Source organism: Pteropus vampyrus, unplaced genomic scaffold, assembly GCF_000151845.1.
Source record: "Pteropus vampyrus isolate Shadow unplaced genomic scaffold, Pvam_2.0 Scaffold11, whole genome shotgun sequence".
Lineage (NCBI taxonomy): Eukaryota > Metazoa > Chordata > Mammalia > Chiroptera > Pteropodidae > Pteropus > Pteropus vampyrus.
Window position 1 is genome coordinate 604,050 of NW_011888792.1, and position 9,034 is coordinate 613,083.

Here is a 9,034-nt window from a genome sequence, read left to right on the forward strand (position 1 = left end):
AGGTGACTAAGGTTGAGTATTCTCTCCCCCAGATTTGTTGGGTCATTTGATCGATTGAAGGTCAATAATTAGCTGAACTGTTTTCAGCTTTCAAATTGCTCTATGTGACTCTGTTCTTCTATGTTCTGGCAACATTTGTCTCCTTTTATACCCTTGAACCCAGAGATGGTGAAAACTCTGTTGCTACTATCACTTGTGGTTCTACACTAGCCACGTTTTTAAAACCAGTCTCCATTGTAAATAAATCCACAAATTGTACAGGTTTTACTGTACCTTCTATTTCCTTTTAGGACCAAGATTAATATACACCCATAATGTGTAAGGAGCAAGCTGGATTCCCTCATTGCTTCTTGCCTATACCAGCAAAGTTTTAGCACAGAACATAGGAAGAGGGTGAAAGAAAATATTAATAATAGTAGCTACTATTACTGAGTGCTTACTATATGCCAGGCACTGCCAAATAAAAAATAAATCCAGACTTCCTAGGTAAGGAGAAAGTTCATTTGAAAGGATTGTTATAAGAACGGGAGATGGGGGAAGAAGGAACTAAGGGGAGAGGTCTAGTGCAATGGGGAGAATTCTTTGACAATGAGATCTGCAAGCGTCTTATGTGTTACGCAAACAAACAAACAAACAAACAAACAAAACAAAAAAACAAAAAAAAGTTAACAGAGATGGGTAAACAGGCTAGGAAGAATCCAAAGTGGGAAAATAGGATGAAAGGGTGAGATGGCTGATGTGTAGTAGATCGGAGAATGACCCTGAGGTCAACCTATTTTCCAAGGAGGTTGCTAAGGAGGGGCTGTACTAGCTCAGGCTGAGAATAGGTCAAAGTTTAGGGGCCTAAGAGAAGAGAATCCTAACCAAAGCTTGGTTAACAAGCATTTTGTTCTGATTGATTACTGGGGGCAAAACAGTTCAGCCAATTATTTATGAGGCAAAGAATGTGAATTTGCAGGGTCTGTGGCCTTTATTGTAGGTAAACGAGGGAACACCCATGGATCTTATGCAAGTCCTATAAGATAAGGATGGTTCTTTGCAGTAAACCATCTTTCAGAACACAGTGGGTTGGGGATTTCTTTAACCATTGCTATTTTTCAGGATCATAGGGCTAGGGTAAAATTCAACACTGTCAGCACTAATCTAAGAGTTTTACATGCATTATCGTATTTAATCCTCTCAATATCTCCAGCAACCTGGTTTCAAAGGTACCAATAAGACAAACTTGGGCAGTTACTTAACTTCAGTTTCCTCTCTATAAAAAGGGATTAATAACAGCTCCAACCCCATGGGGTTGCTGTGAGGGTTAAACAAATTAATACACACAAAGTGTTTATAAACAGCTCCTAGTGTATAGTGAGTATTCAATAAACGTTAACCATTATTACCATTCTTATTCCCATTTGTGAATAAAGGGAGGGTAAGTAATTTACCCAGGTTGATAAAGATTAAAACCTACCCAGATTGCATGCTTTTATCCTCTCTCTATTGCATCCCCAACTGGGAGAAAAAAGGATAAAGTGGAAGAAATGTTAGACAAAGCCAAGATAGATTTTCCAGAGTTACTGCTTACAATTCAAGAAAAAGAGGAAGGAACTGAATCACTTTATTTTTCTCTAACCTGAGGGCTTTTTGAGGCAGTAGCACAAAGAAAACATTTTTACCTCCTGGAATTATTGTTTTGCTGCCAGCAGTCTGCAGTCACCCTCAGCTGGCACTGGGGCAGCAGCCAAAAGTCCCTACCTCCCTTCCAATTTATCAAGCCCTCCAGAATCTCCCCATTCTGTTCTGGGTAGCCCTTTATTTCTAGATGGAACAAGGCCATAAAATTCTGCAAAACTGTTGTGATTTATTTTCTGACAGACCAATTAGCAAGAGCTCTCTAAATACATTATTATTGTTTTGTTGTTATTGTTATTAACATATTACTAAGCTTTAGTAATCTTGTTTCTTCTGTTGCTCTACTATTTTCTAGGGAGAATAAGATAGTGGAAATATCTAAGACTCTTCACCCTCCTCCTCAATTTGACCAAGTTCTGCAAAATCTAGAGCCTAAAAAGTGCCACTTGGTTGTCTTAACCTAAAAATAAAAGGCCAAAGTGAGAGGCAACAAGCATCTATTTGAGACAAAAAAAGAATAGCTATTCAAGAACCACCAGTTCAAGAAGAAACCCAAATAGTGTTCCATTAAGAGGCAAAGGCAAGGGGTATTTATGAGAAAGGGAAGGGGAACAATTACATTAATAAAAGAAAGGAATTTCTATAGTGTAGATAAGTAGCATAATGACACTAATTCTAAAGAATGTTTCCAATTTTCAGTTTTTAATATTCAGATCAATAGTCATCAGTCCTGTAGTCAAAATATCTGCTTTCTTGTTATCTTTGCAGTTATTTGGGGCACATGTTGCTTTAGGCCCAGTCCAAAGGTTATTTTGCCCTGTTTTAACATTCCAAAGGTTTGAGGCATAAGACGTGCATGGCAGTTTCTCTGGGATGGCATTCTATTTATTCATGCATTCATTCATTCATCCATTCATCATTTATTTATTTATTTATTTATTTATTTATTTTAATTTATTGGGGTAACATTGGTTAATAAAATTATATAGGTTTCAAGTGTACGATTATAACACATATCTGTATATCACATTGTGTGTTCTCCACCCAAAGTTAAGTTTCCTTTTGTCACCATATATTTGACCCCCTTAACCCTTATCTACCTCCCTCCCAACCCCAGTTTCCCTCCGGTAACCACCAAGCTGTTGTCTGTGTCTATGAGCTCTTGTTTATCTTGTTTGTTCGTTTGTTGCTTTCAGTTTTGTATCCCACATATTAGTGAAATCATATTGTTCTCAACTTTATCTTTTCTTATGGCTGAGAAGTATTTCTTGTATATATGTATCATATCTTTCTTTATCCAATCATCAAGGGACACATTGCAGCATGAATAACATCGCAATGAACAAAGGGGTACATATATGTTTATGAATAAATGTTTTCAAATTTTTCAGCCTACTCCATTTTAAAGTGGTTTCATTTATATTGTTTTTCACGGTTGGATATTAATAAAAATAGTAAATTATTGTTAATATTTTAGGCATGACCAGTGCTATATCTATTTTGTTACCTGAAGCCAACCATTTTTAAACTCCTAATTCTCTATACAGCAAAATTATTTTCAGTAATAATCATGAAACCAAATTAATAATAATGACTAGAATTTTATTTTATTGAACTTTGTATGTATAAAATGTGCCAGTAAAATAAATAAGAAAAATTACATATAAAAAAGAAAAAATGTAATGAATTTATTCTATTATATTAATTTTAAGGGAAAATATTAGACCTACATCCTGGTCTTTTAATGTTATGAATAATAACATTAGTGTTTAATTGTAATTAAACAAGAAGAATCTCAACTAAAATAAAGATATTCAAGTTAACTGATATATTTCATTTTATTTTATTTTTTTAGGCGAGGCAACCCTTGGTTGACTTCACAGATTCAAGGGCTTTGTCAGTTTACAATCCTTTATTTTTTATGCCTACAGCACCTGGTCTTCCTAGGTGGTCACCCATCCAAGTACAAACCAGGCCCGACCCTGCTTAGCTTCCAAGATAGGACAGCATGAGGCTTGTTCAGGGTAGCATGGCCGTAGACAAGATATTTCATGTATGAACAAAAACTTGTTAGCCTCCCGCTCAGATATTCCATCCTGCTCCAAGTCATGCATTTCAGTGTTTTCCCCAAAACTTTGATGAGATCAAGTCTATATAAAACCAGGCCTGGCCCATATCCGAATTCTCTCCACAAAACTAAAAGCTGTTTAGATATCAGAAAACGTTGAATAACTACTAAACAAACATATTTCACCTTGCAGTTCTAACTCAAATTAACGACTCTGACTGGTCATATATAAATAGAACTGAAGTTACTCAAGTTCTCTTTATCTTTAAAATCACTATGCCATGTTGTTCATTTCAAATCTATCGTTTAAATGCAGGAATGTTAGTACCACAAGGGTTTCAGACACAAACTGTCTTTCCCTTACCCTCAACCCACCCAATCTAACTCAAGGATTCGAAGCCATTAAGAATTTATTTTCAAAATACTTGTAGTTCAGTCCCAACATGCCAGGTGCCAATTGTGTAACTGGGAATTCTTTAACTGCCATTAGAATTGTTAATGTAAGAACGTTCAAAGCTGTAGAGAATTATTACGAGTTTATTTGAACCTGATGACATTGCCAGGAAGCAAGATCTCAAATTCTCCAGCGAATGACAGTTTGCAGTTTCTTCTATATGTTTAGAATTAAGGAGGGAACGTAAGGAAGATTATATGGGAGAAGGCAAGGCAGAGAAATCTCTATGATTGGATTACAGGATAGTAATGATATCATGTGCTCTCTTTAGGGTTGTTATTCCAGGGGTCTGAAAAAGAGGCATTTCAAAGACGTGTTAACTTAGATGCACAAAAACAATGGACAAGACTTGCTTAAGGTGAAAATAAACCTTTTACAGGCCTGAGACGTAACTACCCACCATGATCTGCCCAGTTAGAAATTTACGATCAGATCGCCCTGTGAGGTTACTTTCCGTTAGAGTTATTACAGAGCCTCCTTTTTTGTCCACAGAATCCAATATATATTTAAATATAAGTAGTAAAAAGTGCTAATTTGAATCTTATTTATATTATTCAACAGTATACAGCATTTGTCTACAGCTAAACAAAAAAATTTTTAGGCATAATTATTTTATCACTGACATTATTTAGAATTGCCAGCTCATGGTCAGATTGTATTATGTTTTTTTAATTCTTTACAGGTAATGCACCTTATTATTGCCTGTGACCAGGGAGGATCACTTCTGCTGCCTTACTCTTAGCGTTTGTATATGATTAAGTACATATGATTCAGATACTGGAATATGAATGCCCTTACTCTTGGGTACTACATGCTGAACTATTTAAAGATGAAGTTTCACAATGTCTACAATTTAATTTTAAATGGCTAAGATACACACACACACACGCACACAGCACAAATATATAGAGAATGATAATGAAAACATGGTGAAATGTTAACAATTATTAATATAGGTAGTGATCATTGTACTATTCTTTAAATTATTTTGATAATTTTTTACAACAAAAAATTGTAAAAAGTACTACCTTTACCTACTGGTGAACTCAATGAAAGAAAAAAATATATATATATATATATACACACACACACACATAACATTTACACTTTCAGTTATGTTGATGTCAGTTTTTTCTCATTAATTTTCTAACATAAATATTTTAAATCAAATAATAAGAAGTTTGAATTCTTAACAAAGAATTGTCATTTTCTAATTTTCTGAAATTACCCAGTTAATGTAGAGATAATCTATAGTTTTTGATATAATGCTTGATTGTGTTAAATCAACATTGTGTTTAAAATTACGACGATGCAATTTTCTCAATTTGAACAGGGTTCCAGTTTGTTGAGTAGGGTATCGTCTATAGTTTCAAACCTTAAAAAAGACTTTCTTTATATAGTTAATTTGCCTAAGTAACAAATTTTAAAAACTCAGTTCATAAGTTTTCCATTTCATTATAGCCTTTTTATATTGCAGTACAAAATTAGTTTGTTGTATTAATTTGAAAATCAATGAACTTATTTTTTTTTCTAGTTCTAGTTTTGCCTTTCTAGTTCTAGTTTTGCTTTAAAAAAATTAAAACACTTTACTTCTTAGAACAGTTAAAGTTTCACAGCAAAATTACACTGAAAGTACAGAGAGATCCCACATACACCTTCCACTGGACAGTCTCCCCCACCATCAATATCCTGCACCAGTATGGTACATTTGTTATAATCCATGAGTCAACATTGCACATCATTATCAACTAAAGTCCATAGGAGACACTAGGGTTCACTCTTGGTGTTGTGTGTTAAATGTATAATGACATATAGTCACCATTTAGTACAAAATTGTTTTGAACTTAATTTTTTTAAAATTAAAATGTTTCCAAGGTATTTTTTAGGAAGAATTAAGTTCTAGAATTTAAAATGTTAGTATATACTTTATACTATTAACAGAACTTCTAATTCTGTCAGTAAATTTTACTATAATGGACTTCCATTACACTACTTATTTTTGGTGTATATTAATATTACCACCATAAGCAAATCTTTGAAACTTCTCACTCTTATATACTTAGAAGTTTTCACTAAAATGTTATCTATTTCCACTTAATTCACTGCTTTTGAATATCAAATAAACAACAAATCCAGGTTTAGGTAAGGAGAGACTTTATTTGAAAGGATTAATGCAAGGAGCTGGGGTTGGGGTAGAGGCAAGGGACTATTGCAATAGGAAGAACAGTAGATCTGCAATTGTCCCAAAGATTAGGCAAAAAGGGTTTTCTTTTCACAGGGAGGAGTAAACAACAAGTGGGATGAAAATGGTGGGATATCATGACTGGATAGTACATCGAAGAGTGTTTTGCCCTGAGGTTAACCTACTTTCGGTGGGGCCCTTATGGTGAGAGTATGCTGCTTCAGACTGAGTGTGGGTAAAATTTAGGAGCCTGGAAGAAAGAGAGAAACTTAACCTAAGTTTGATTAACAAGTACCTTCTTTCCAACTTCATAGGCACATGCAGATCAGCTAGTCATTATGAAACAGAGAATGGAAACTTGGTGGGTCTGTGTCTGGCGTTACAATAGATAAGTAAAGGGGCATCTGTCAGTTTTATCTAAGTCATATGGGAAAGAGTACTTCTTTGCAACAAGTTGATTTCTGGAACATAAAGAATATAAAGAAGATTTCTTAACTTTAACCTGTTTTCCAGAATCATTGGGTTTAGATAATACTAAACATTGTCAGTCCCCCATTTTATTCAAGAAGAATCATACCATTTGCAACTGAACAATTCAAAGGGATCATAAATCTCTTGATCAGGTAAAGCAGAGTTTAAGAAATAGTGTCCTTAAGACTCTTGGCTTTGTTCTTGCAAAATTAGTCGAACCATCTATTAAGAGGTGGTGGCAAAGGTCAGTTGTTTTGGGGTCAGGCATATTAAAGAGACACCTATGATGAAAAAGAGAAGTAGTAATATAAAATGTTGTGTCAAAGTCTAACAGGTCAGTGGATGAAAATCTTTCAATTATGCAGCCCTTCGCTTCCTCAAAGAGAAGATACAGATGCTCCTGGCAATGCTGTCCACAGTCAGTTACCACCCATATAAGGGCATGCAAGACTTGAGCATTTTTTTCAGACTTCCTTAGCGGCCCAGACAGTGGCTTATCTAGAGAGAAATCCAGCTCATGCACAGAATGCTGCAGTGATGAGTCCTTTAAGTACATATCAAGTCAGGACCTTTAATTCTCAGTGCTTCTTGAGATCCTGGGTGAAAGGTTCAGCTATAAGGCAACTTAGAGTTTGAATAAGGATCTGAGCAGTAAGGTTTTAATTCTCATTAACACTAAGTAATAAGGAGGGAGAAAAATTGGAAATGTTAGTTTGGAGGATTGTGGCCAGACGCTGAAGAACAATTGAAGAATTGAAAATTTGATAAGAGTTGGCAATGAATGAAAGATGGCCAGATCCAGTCCACCTTACAGGTGGGCAGCGTGCTTTGGCTATATTTTTTCATTTCCATTAGTTACCTACAATTAACAAAAAGGTACAATATTGCTCAAAGACTAGGATAAGACTAGAACCTGATAACCCACAAAACTCTCAATAGCTACCCACTCCCATCAAAGATAATCCCTAAAAAAGATTCTTTTTTTAAACCACAAAATAGGGCTAGTTTCATTAGATTTGGCTTATTTACAAAGGTATAACAAGAATGAGAATTTACCATAATAGACTTTTTTTTTTTTTTTTAGGTGAGGCAACCCTTGATTGATCTCACAAATTGCAAGAAAGAACCTTATTTTTTTATTTTTCATGCCTACAGCATCTGGTCTTCCTAGGTGTCTCATCCAAGTTCTAACCAGGCCTGACTCTGCTTAGCTTCTGAAATCAGACGGGATTGGGCTTGTTCAGGGTAACATAGCCATAGACATAACAGACTTTTTAAAGTTTGCTTTACTGAAAGTTTTCATATGGAATCTCAGAGTAAACTTTTAAAAGCTTCTTAAGGCTAGGTAGCCATGCCAAGAATTCACCATTAGATTTAACCTATAGTATCTCTAGATTTGGGTGAATTCTTCTCTTTTCAAGGTCCCCAAAATATCACAAGATTCTCATGCTTGCCAGACGTGACCTTTCTTATTTCCCTATAAAACTGGAATTCCGTAAGCCAAGTACTAGGCTGAGTTTTCTGAAGAGGGCTTTGTAGGTACTAGCTCCATAAAATTAACCTTAGCTCCTATAAATGTAAGGTCATATCTGATACTATGACCATCATTCTCAAATATGACACTCCAGTTAAGCCTTAGATATACAACCCATATTTCTAATTATGTACTGCTAACAAATGAAACAACTTCTTAATCTATGCAAATAATTATGATGCATGAAAATAAGAATACTTGATAAGAAATTCTAAATTCTGGGGAGATCAGAAAAAGAGAAAAAGATAAATAATTTATCTCTGTTTACAAAAGCTTAATCTACTAAATTGTCATGAGTTGCTGATAGTGTAAAAAAAAATGAGAAAGGGGGATCCACAACATTCCAAAATCCCGTAATCATTCTTCCTCAGTTCTGGGTAATTCTTATTTTGCTCTGTCTTAGGTTAGCAGTTTCATGAACCTATCAGCTTCTCTACCAGAAATCTAGAAATCCTAACTTAGTCCAGTGGTATGGTCTCAAAGTTATTTAAGCAATGCCATCAGAAGTCTGTACCCCAAAGTACCTGGAAAGGTCCTTTCATGGGTCTCTGTGACAGTCCCTTTTTGTTGAAGATGAGTGGGTACTCTTGTGAATTTTCTCTTATTTCTCATTTTTAACTTGACCCTTTTCTAGGCTCCAAATAAAAAATTGTTGGCAAATGTTTTTGGTAAAACCTCAGTTTTCTCTTCTATGATTCTTCCCTG

At 34.9% G+C, this 9,034-nt stretch overlaps 1 pseudogene; it reads right to left on the bottom strand.

The window, feature by feature from the left end:
- Positions 1–3,542: 3,542 nt before the first annotated feature.
- LOC111731919 lies at positions 3,543–3,661 on the bottom strand (annotated as a pseudogene).
- Positions 3,662–9,034: the final 5,373 nt, after the last annotated feature.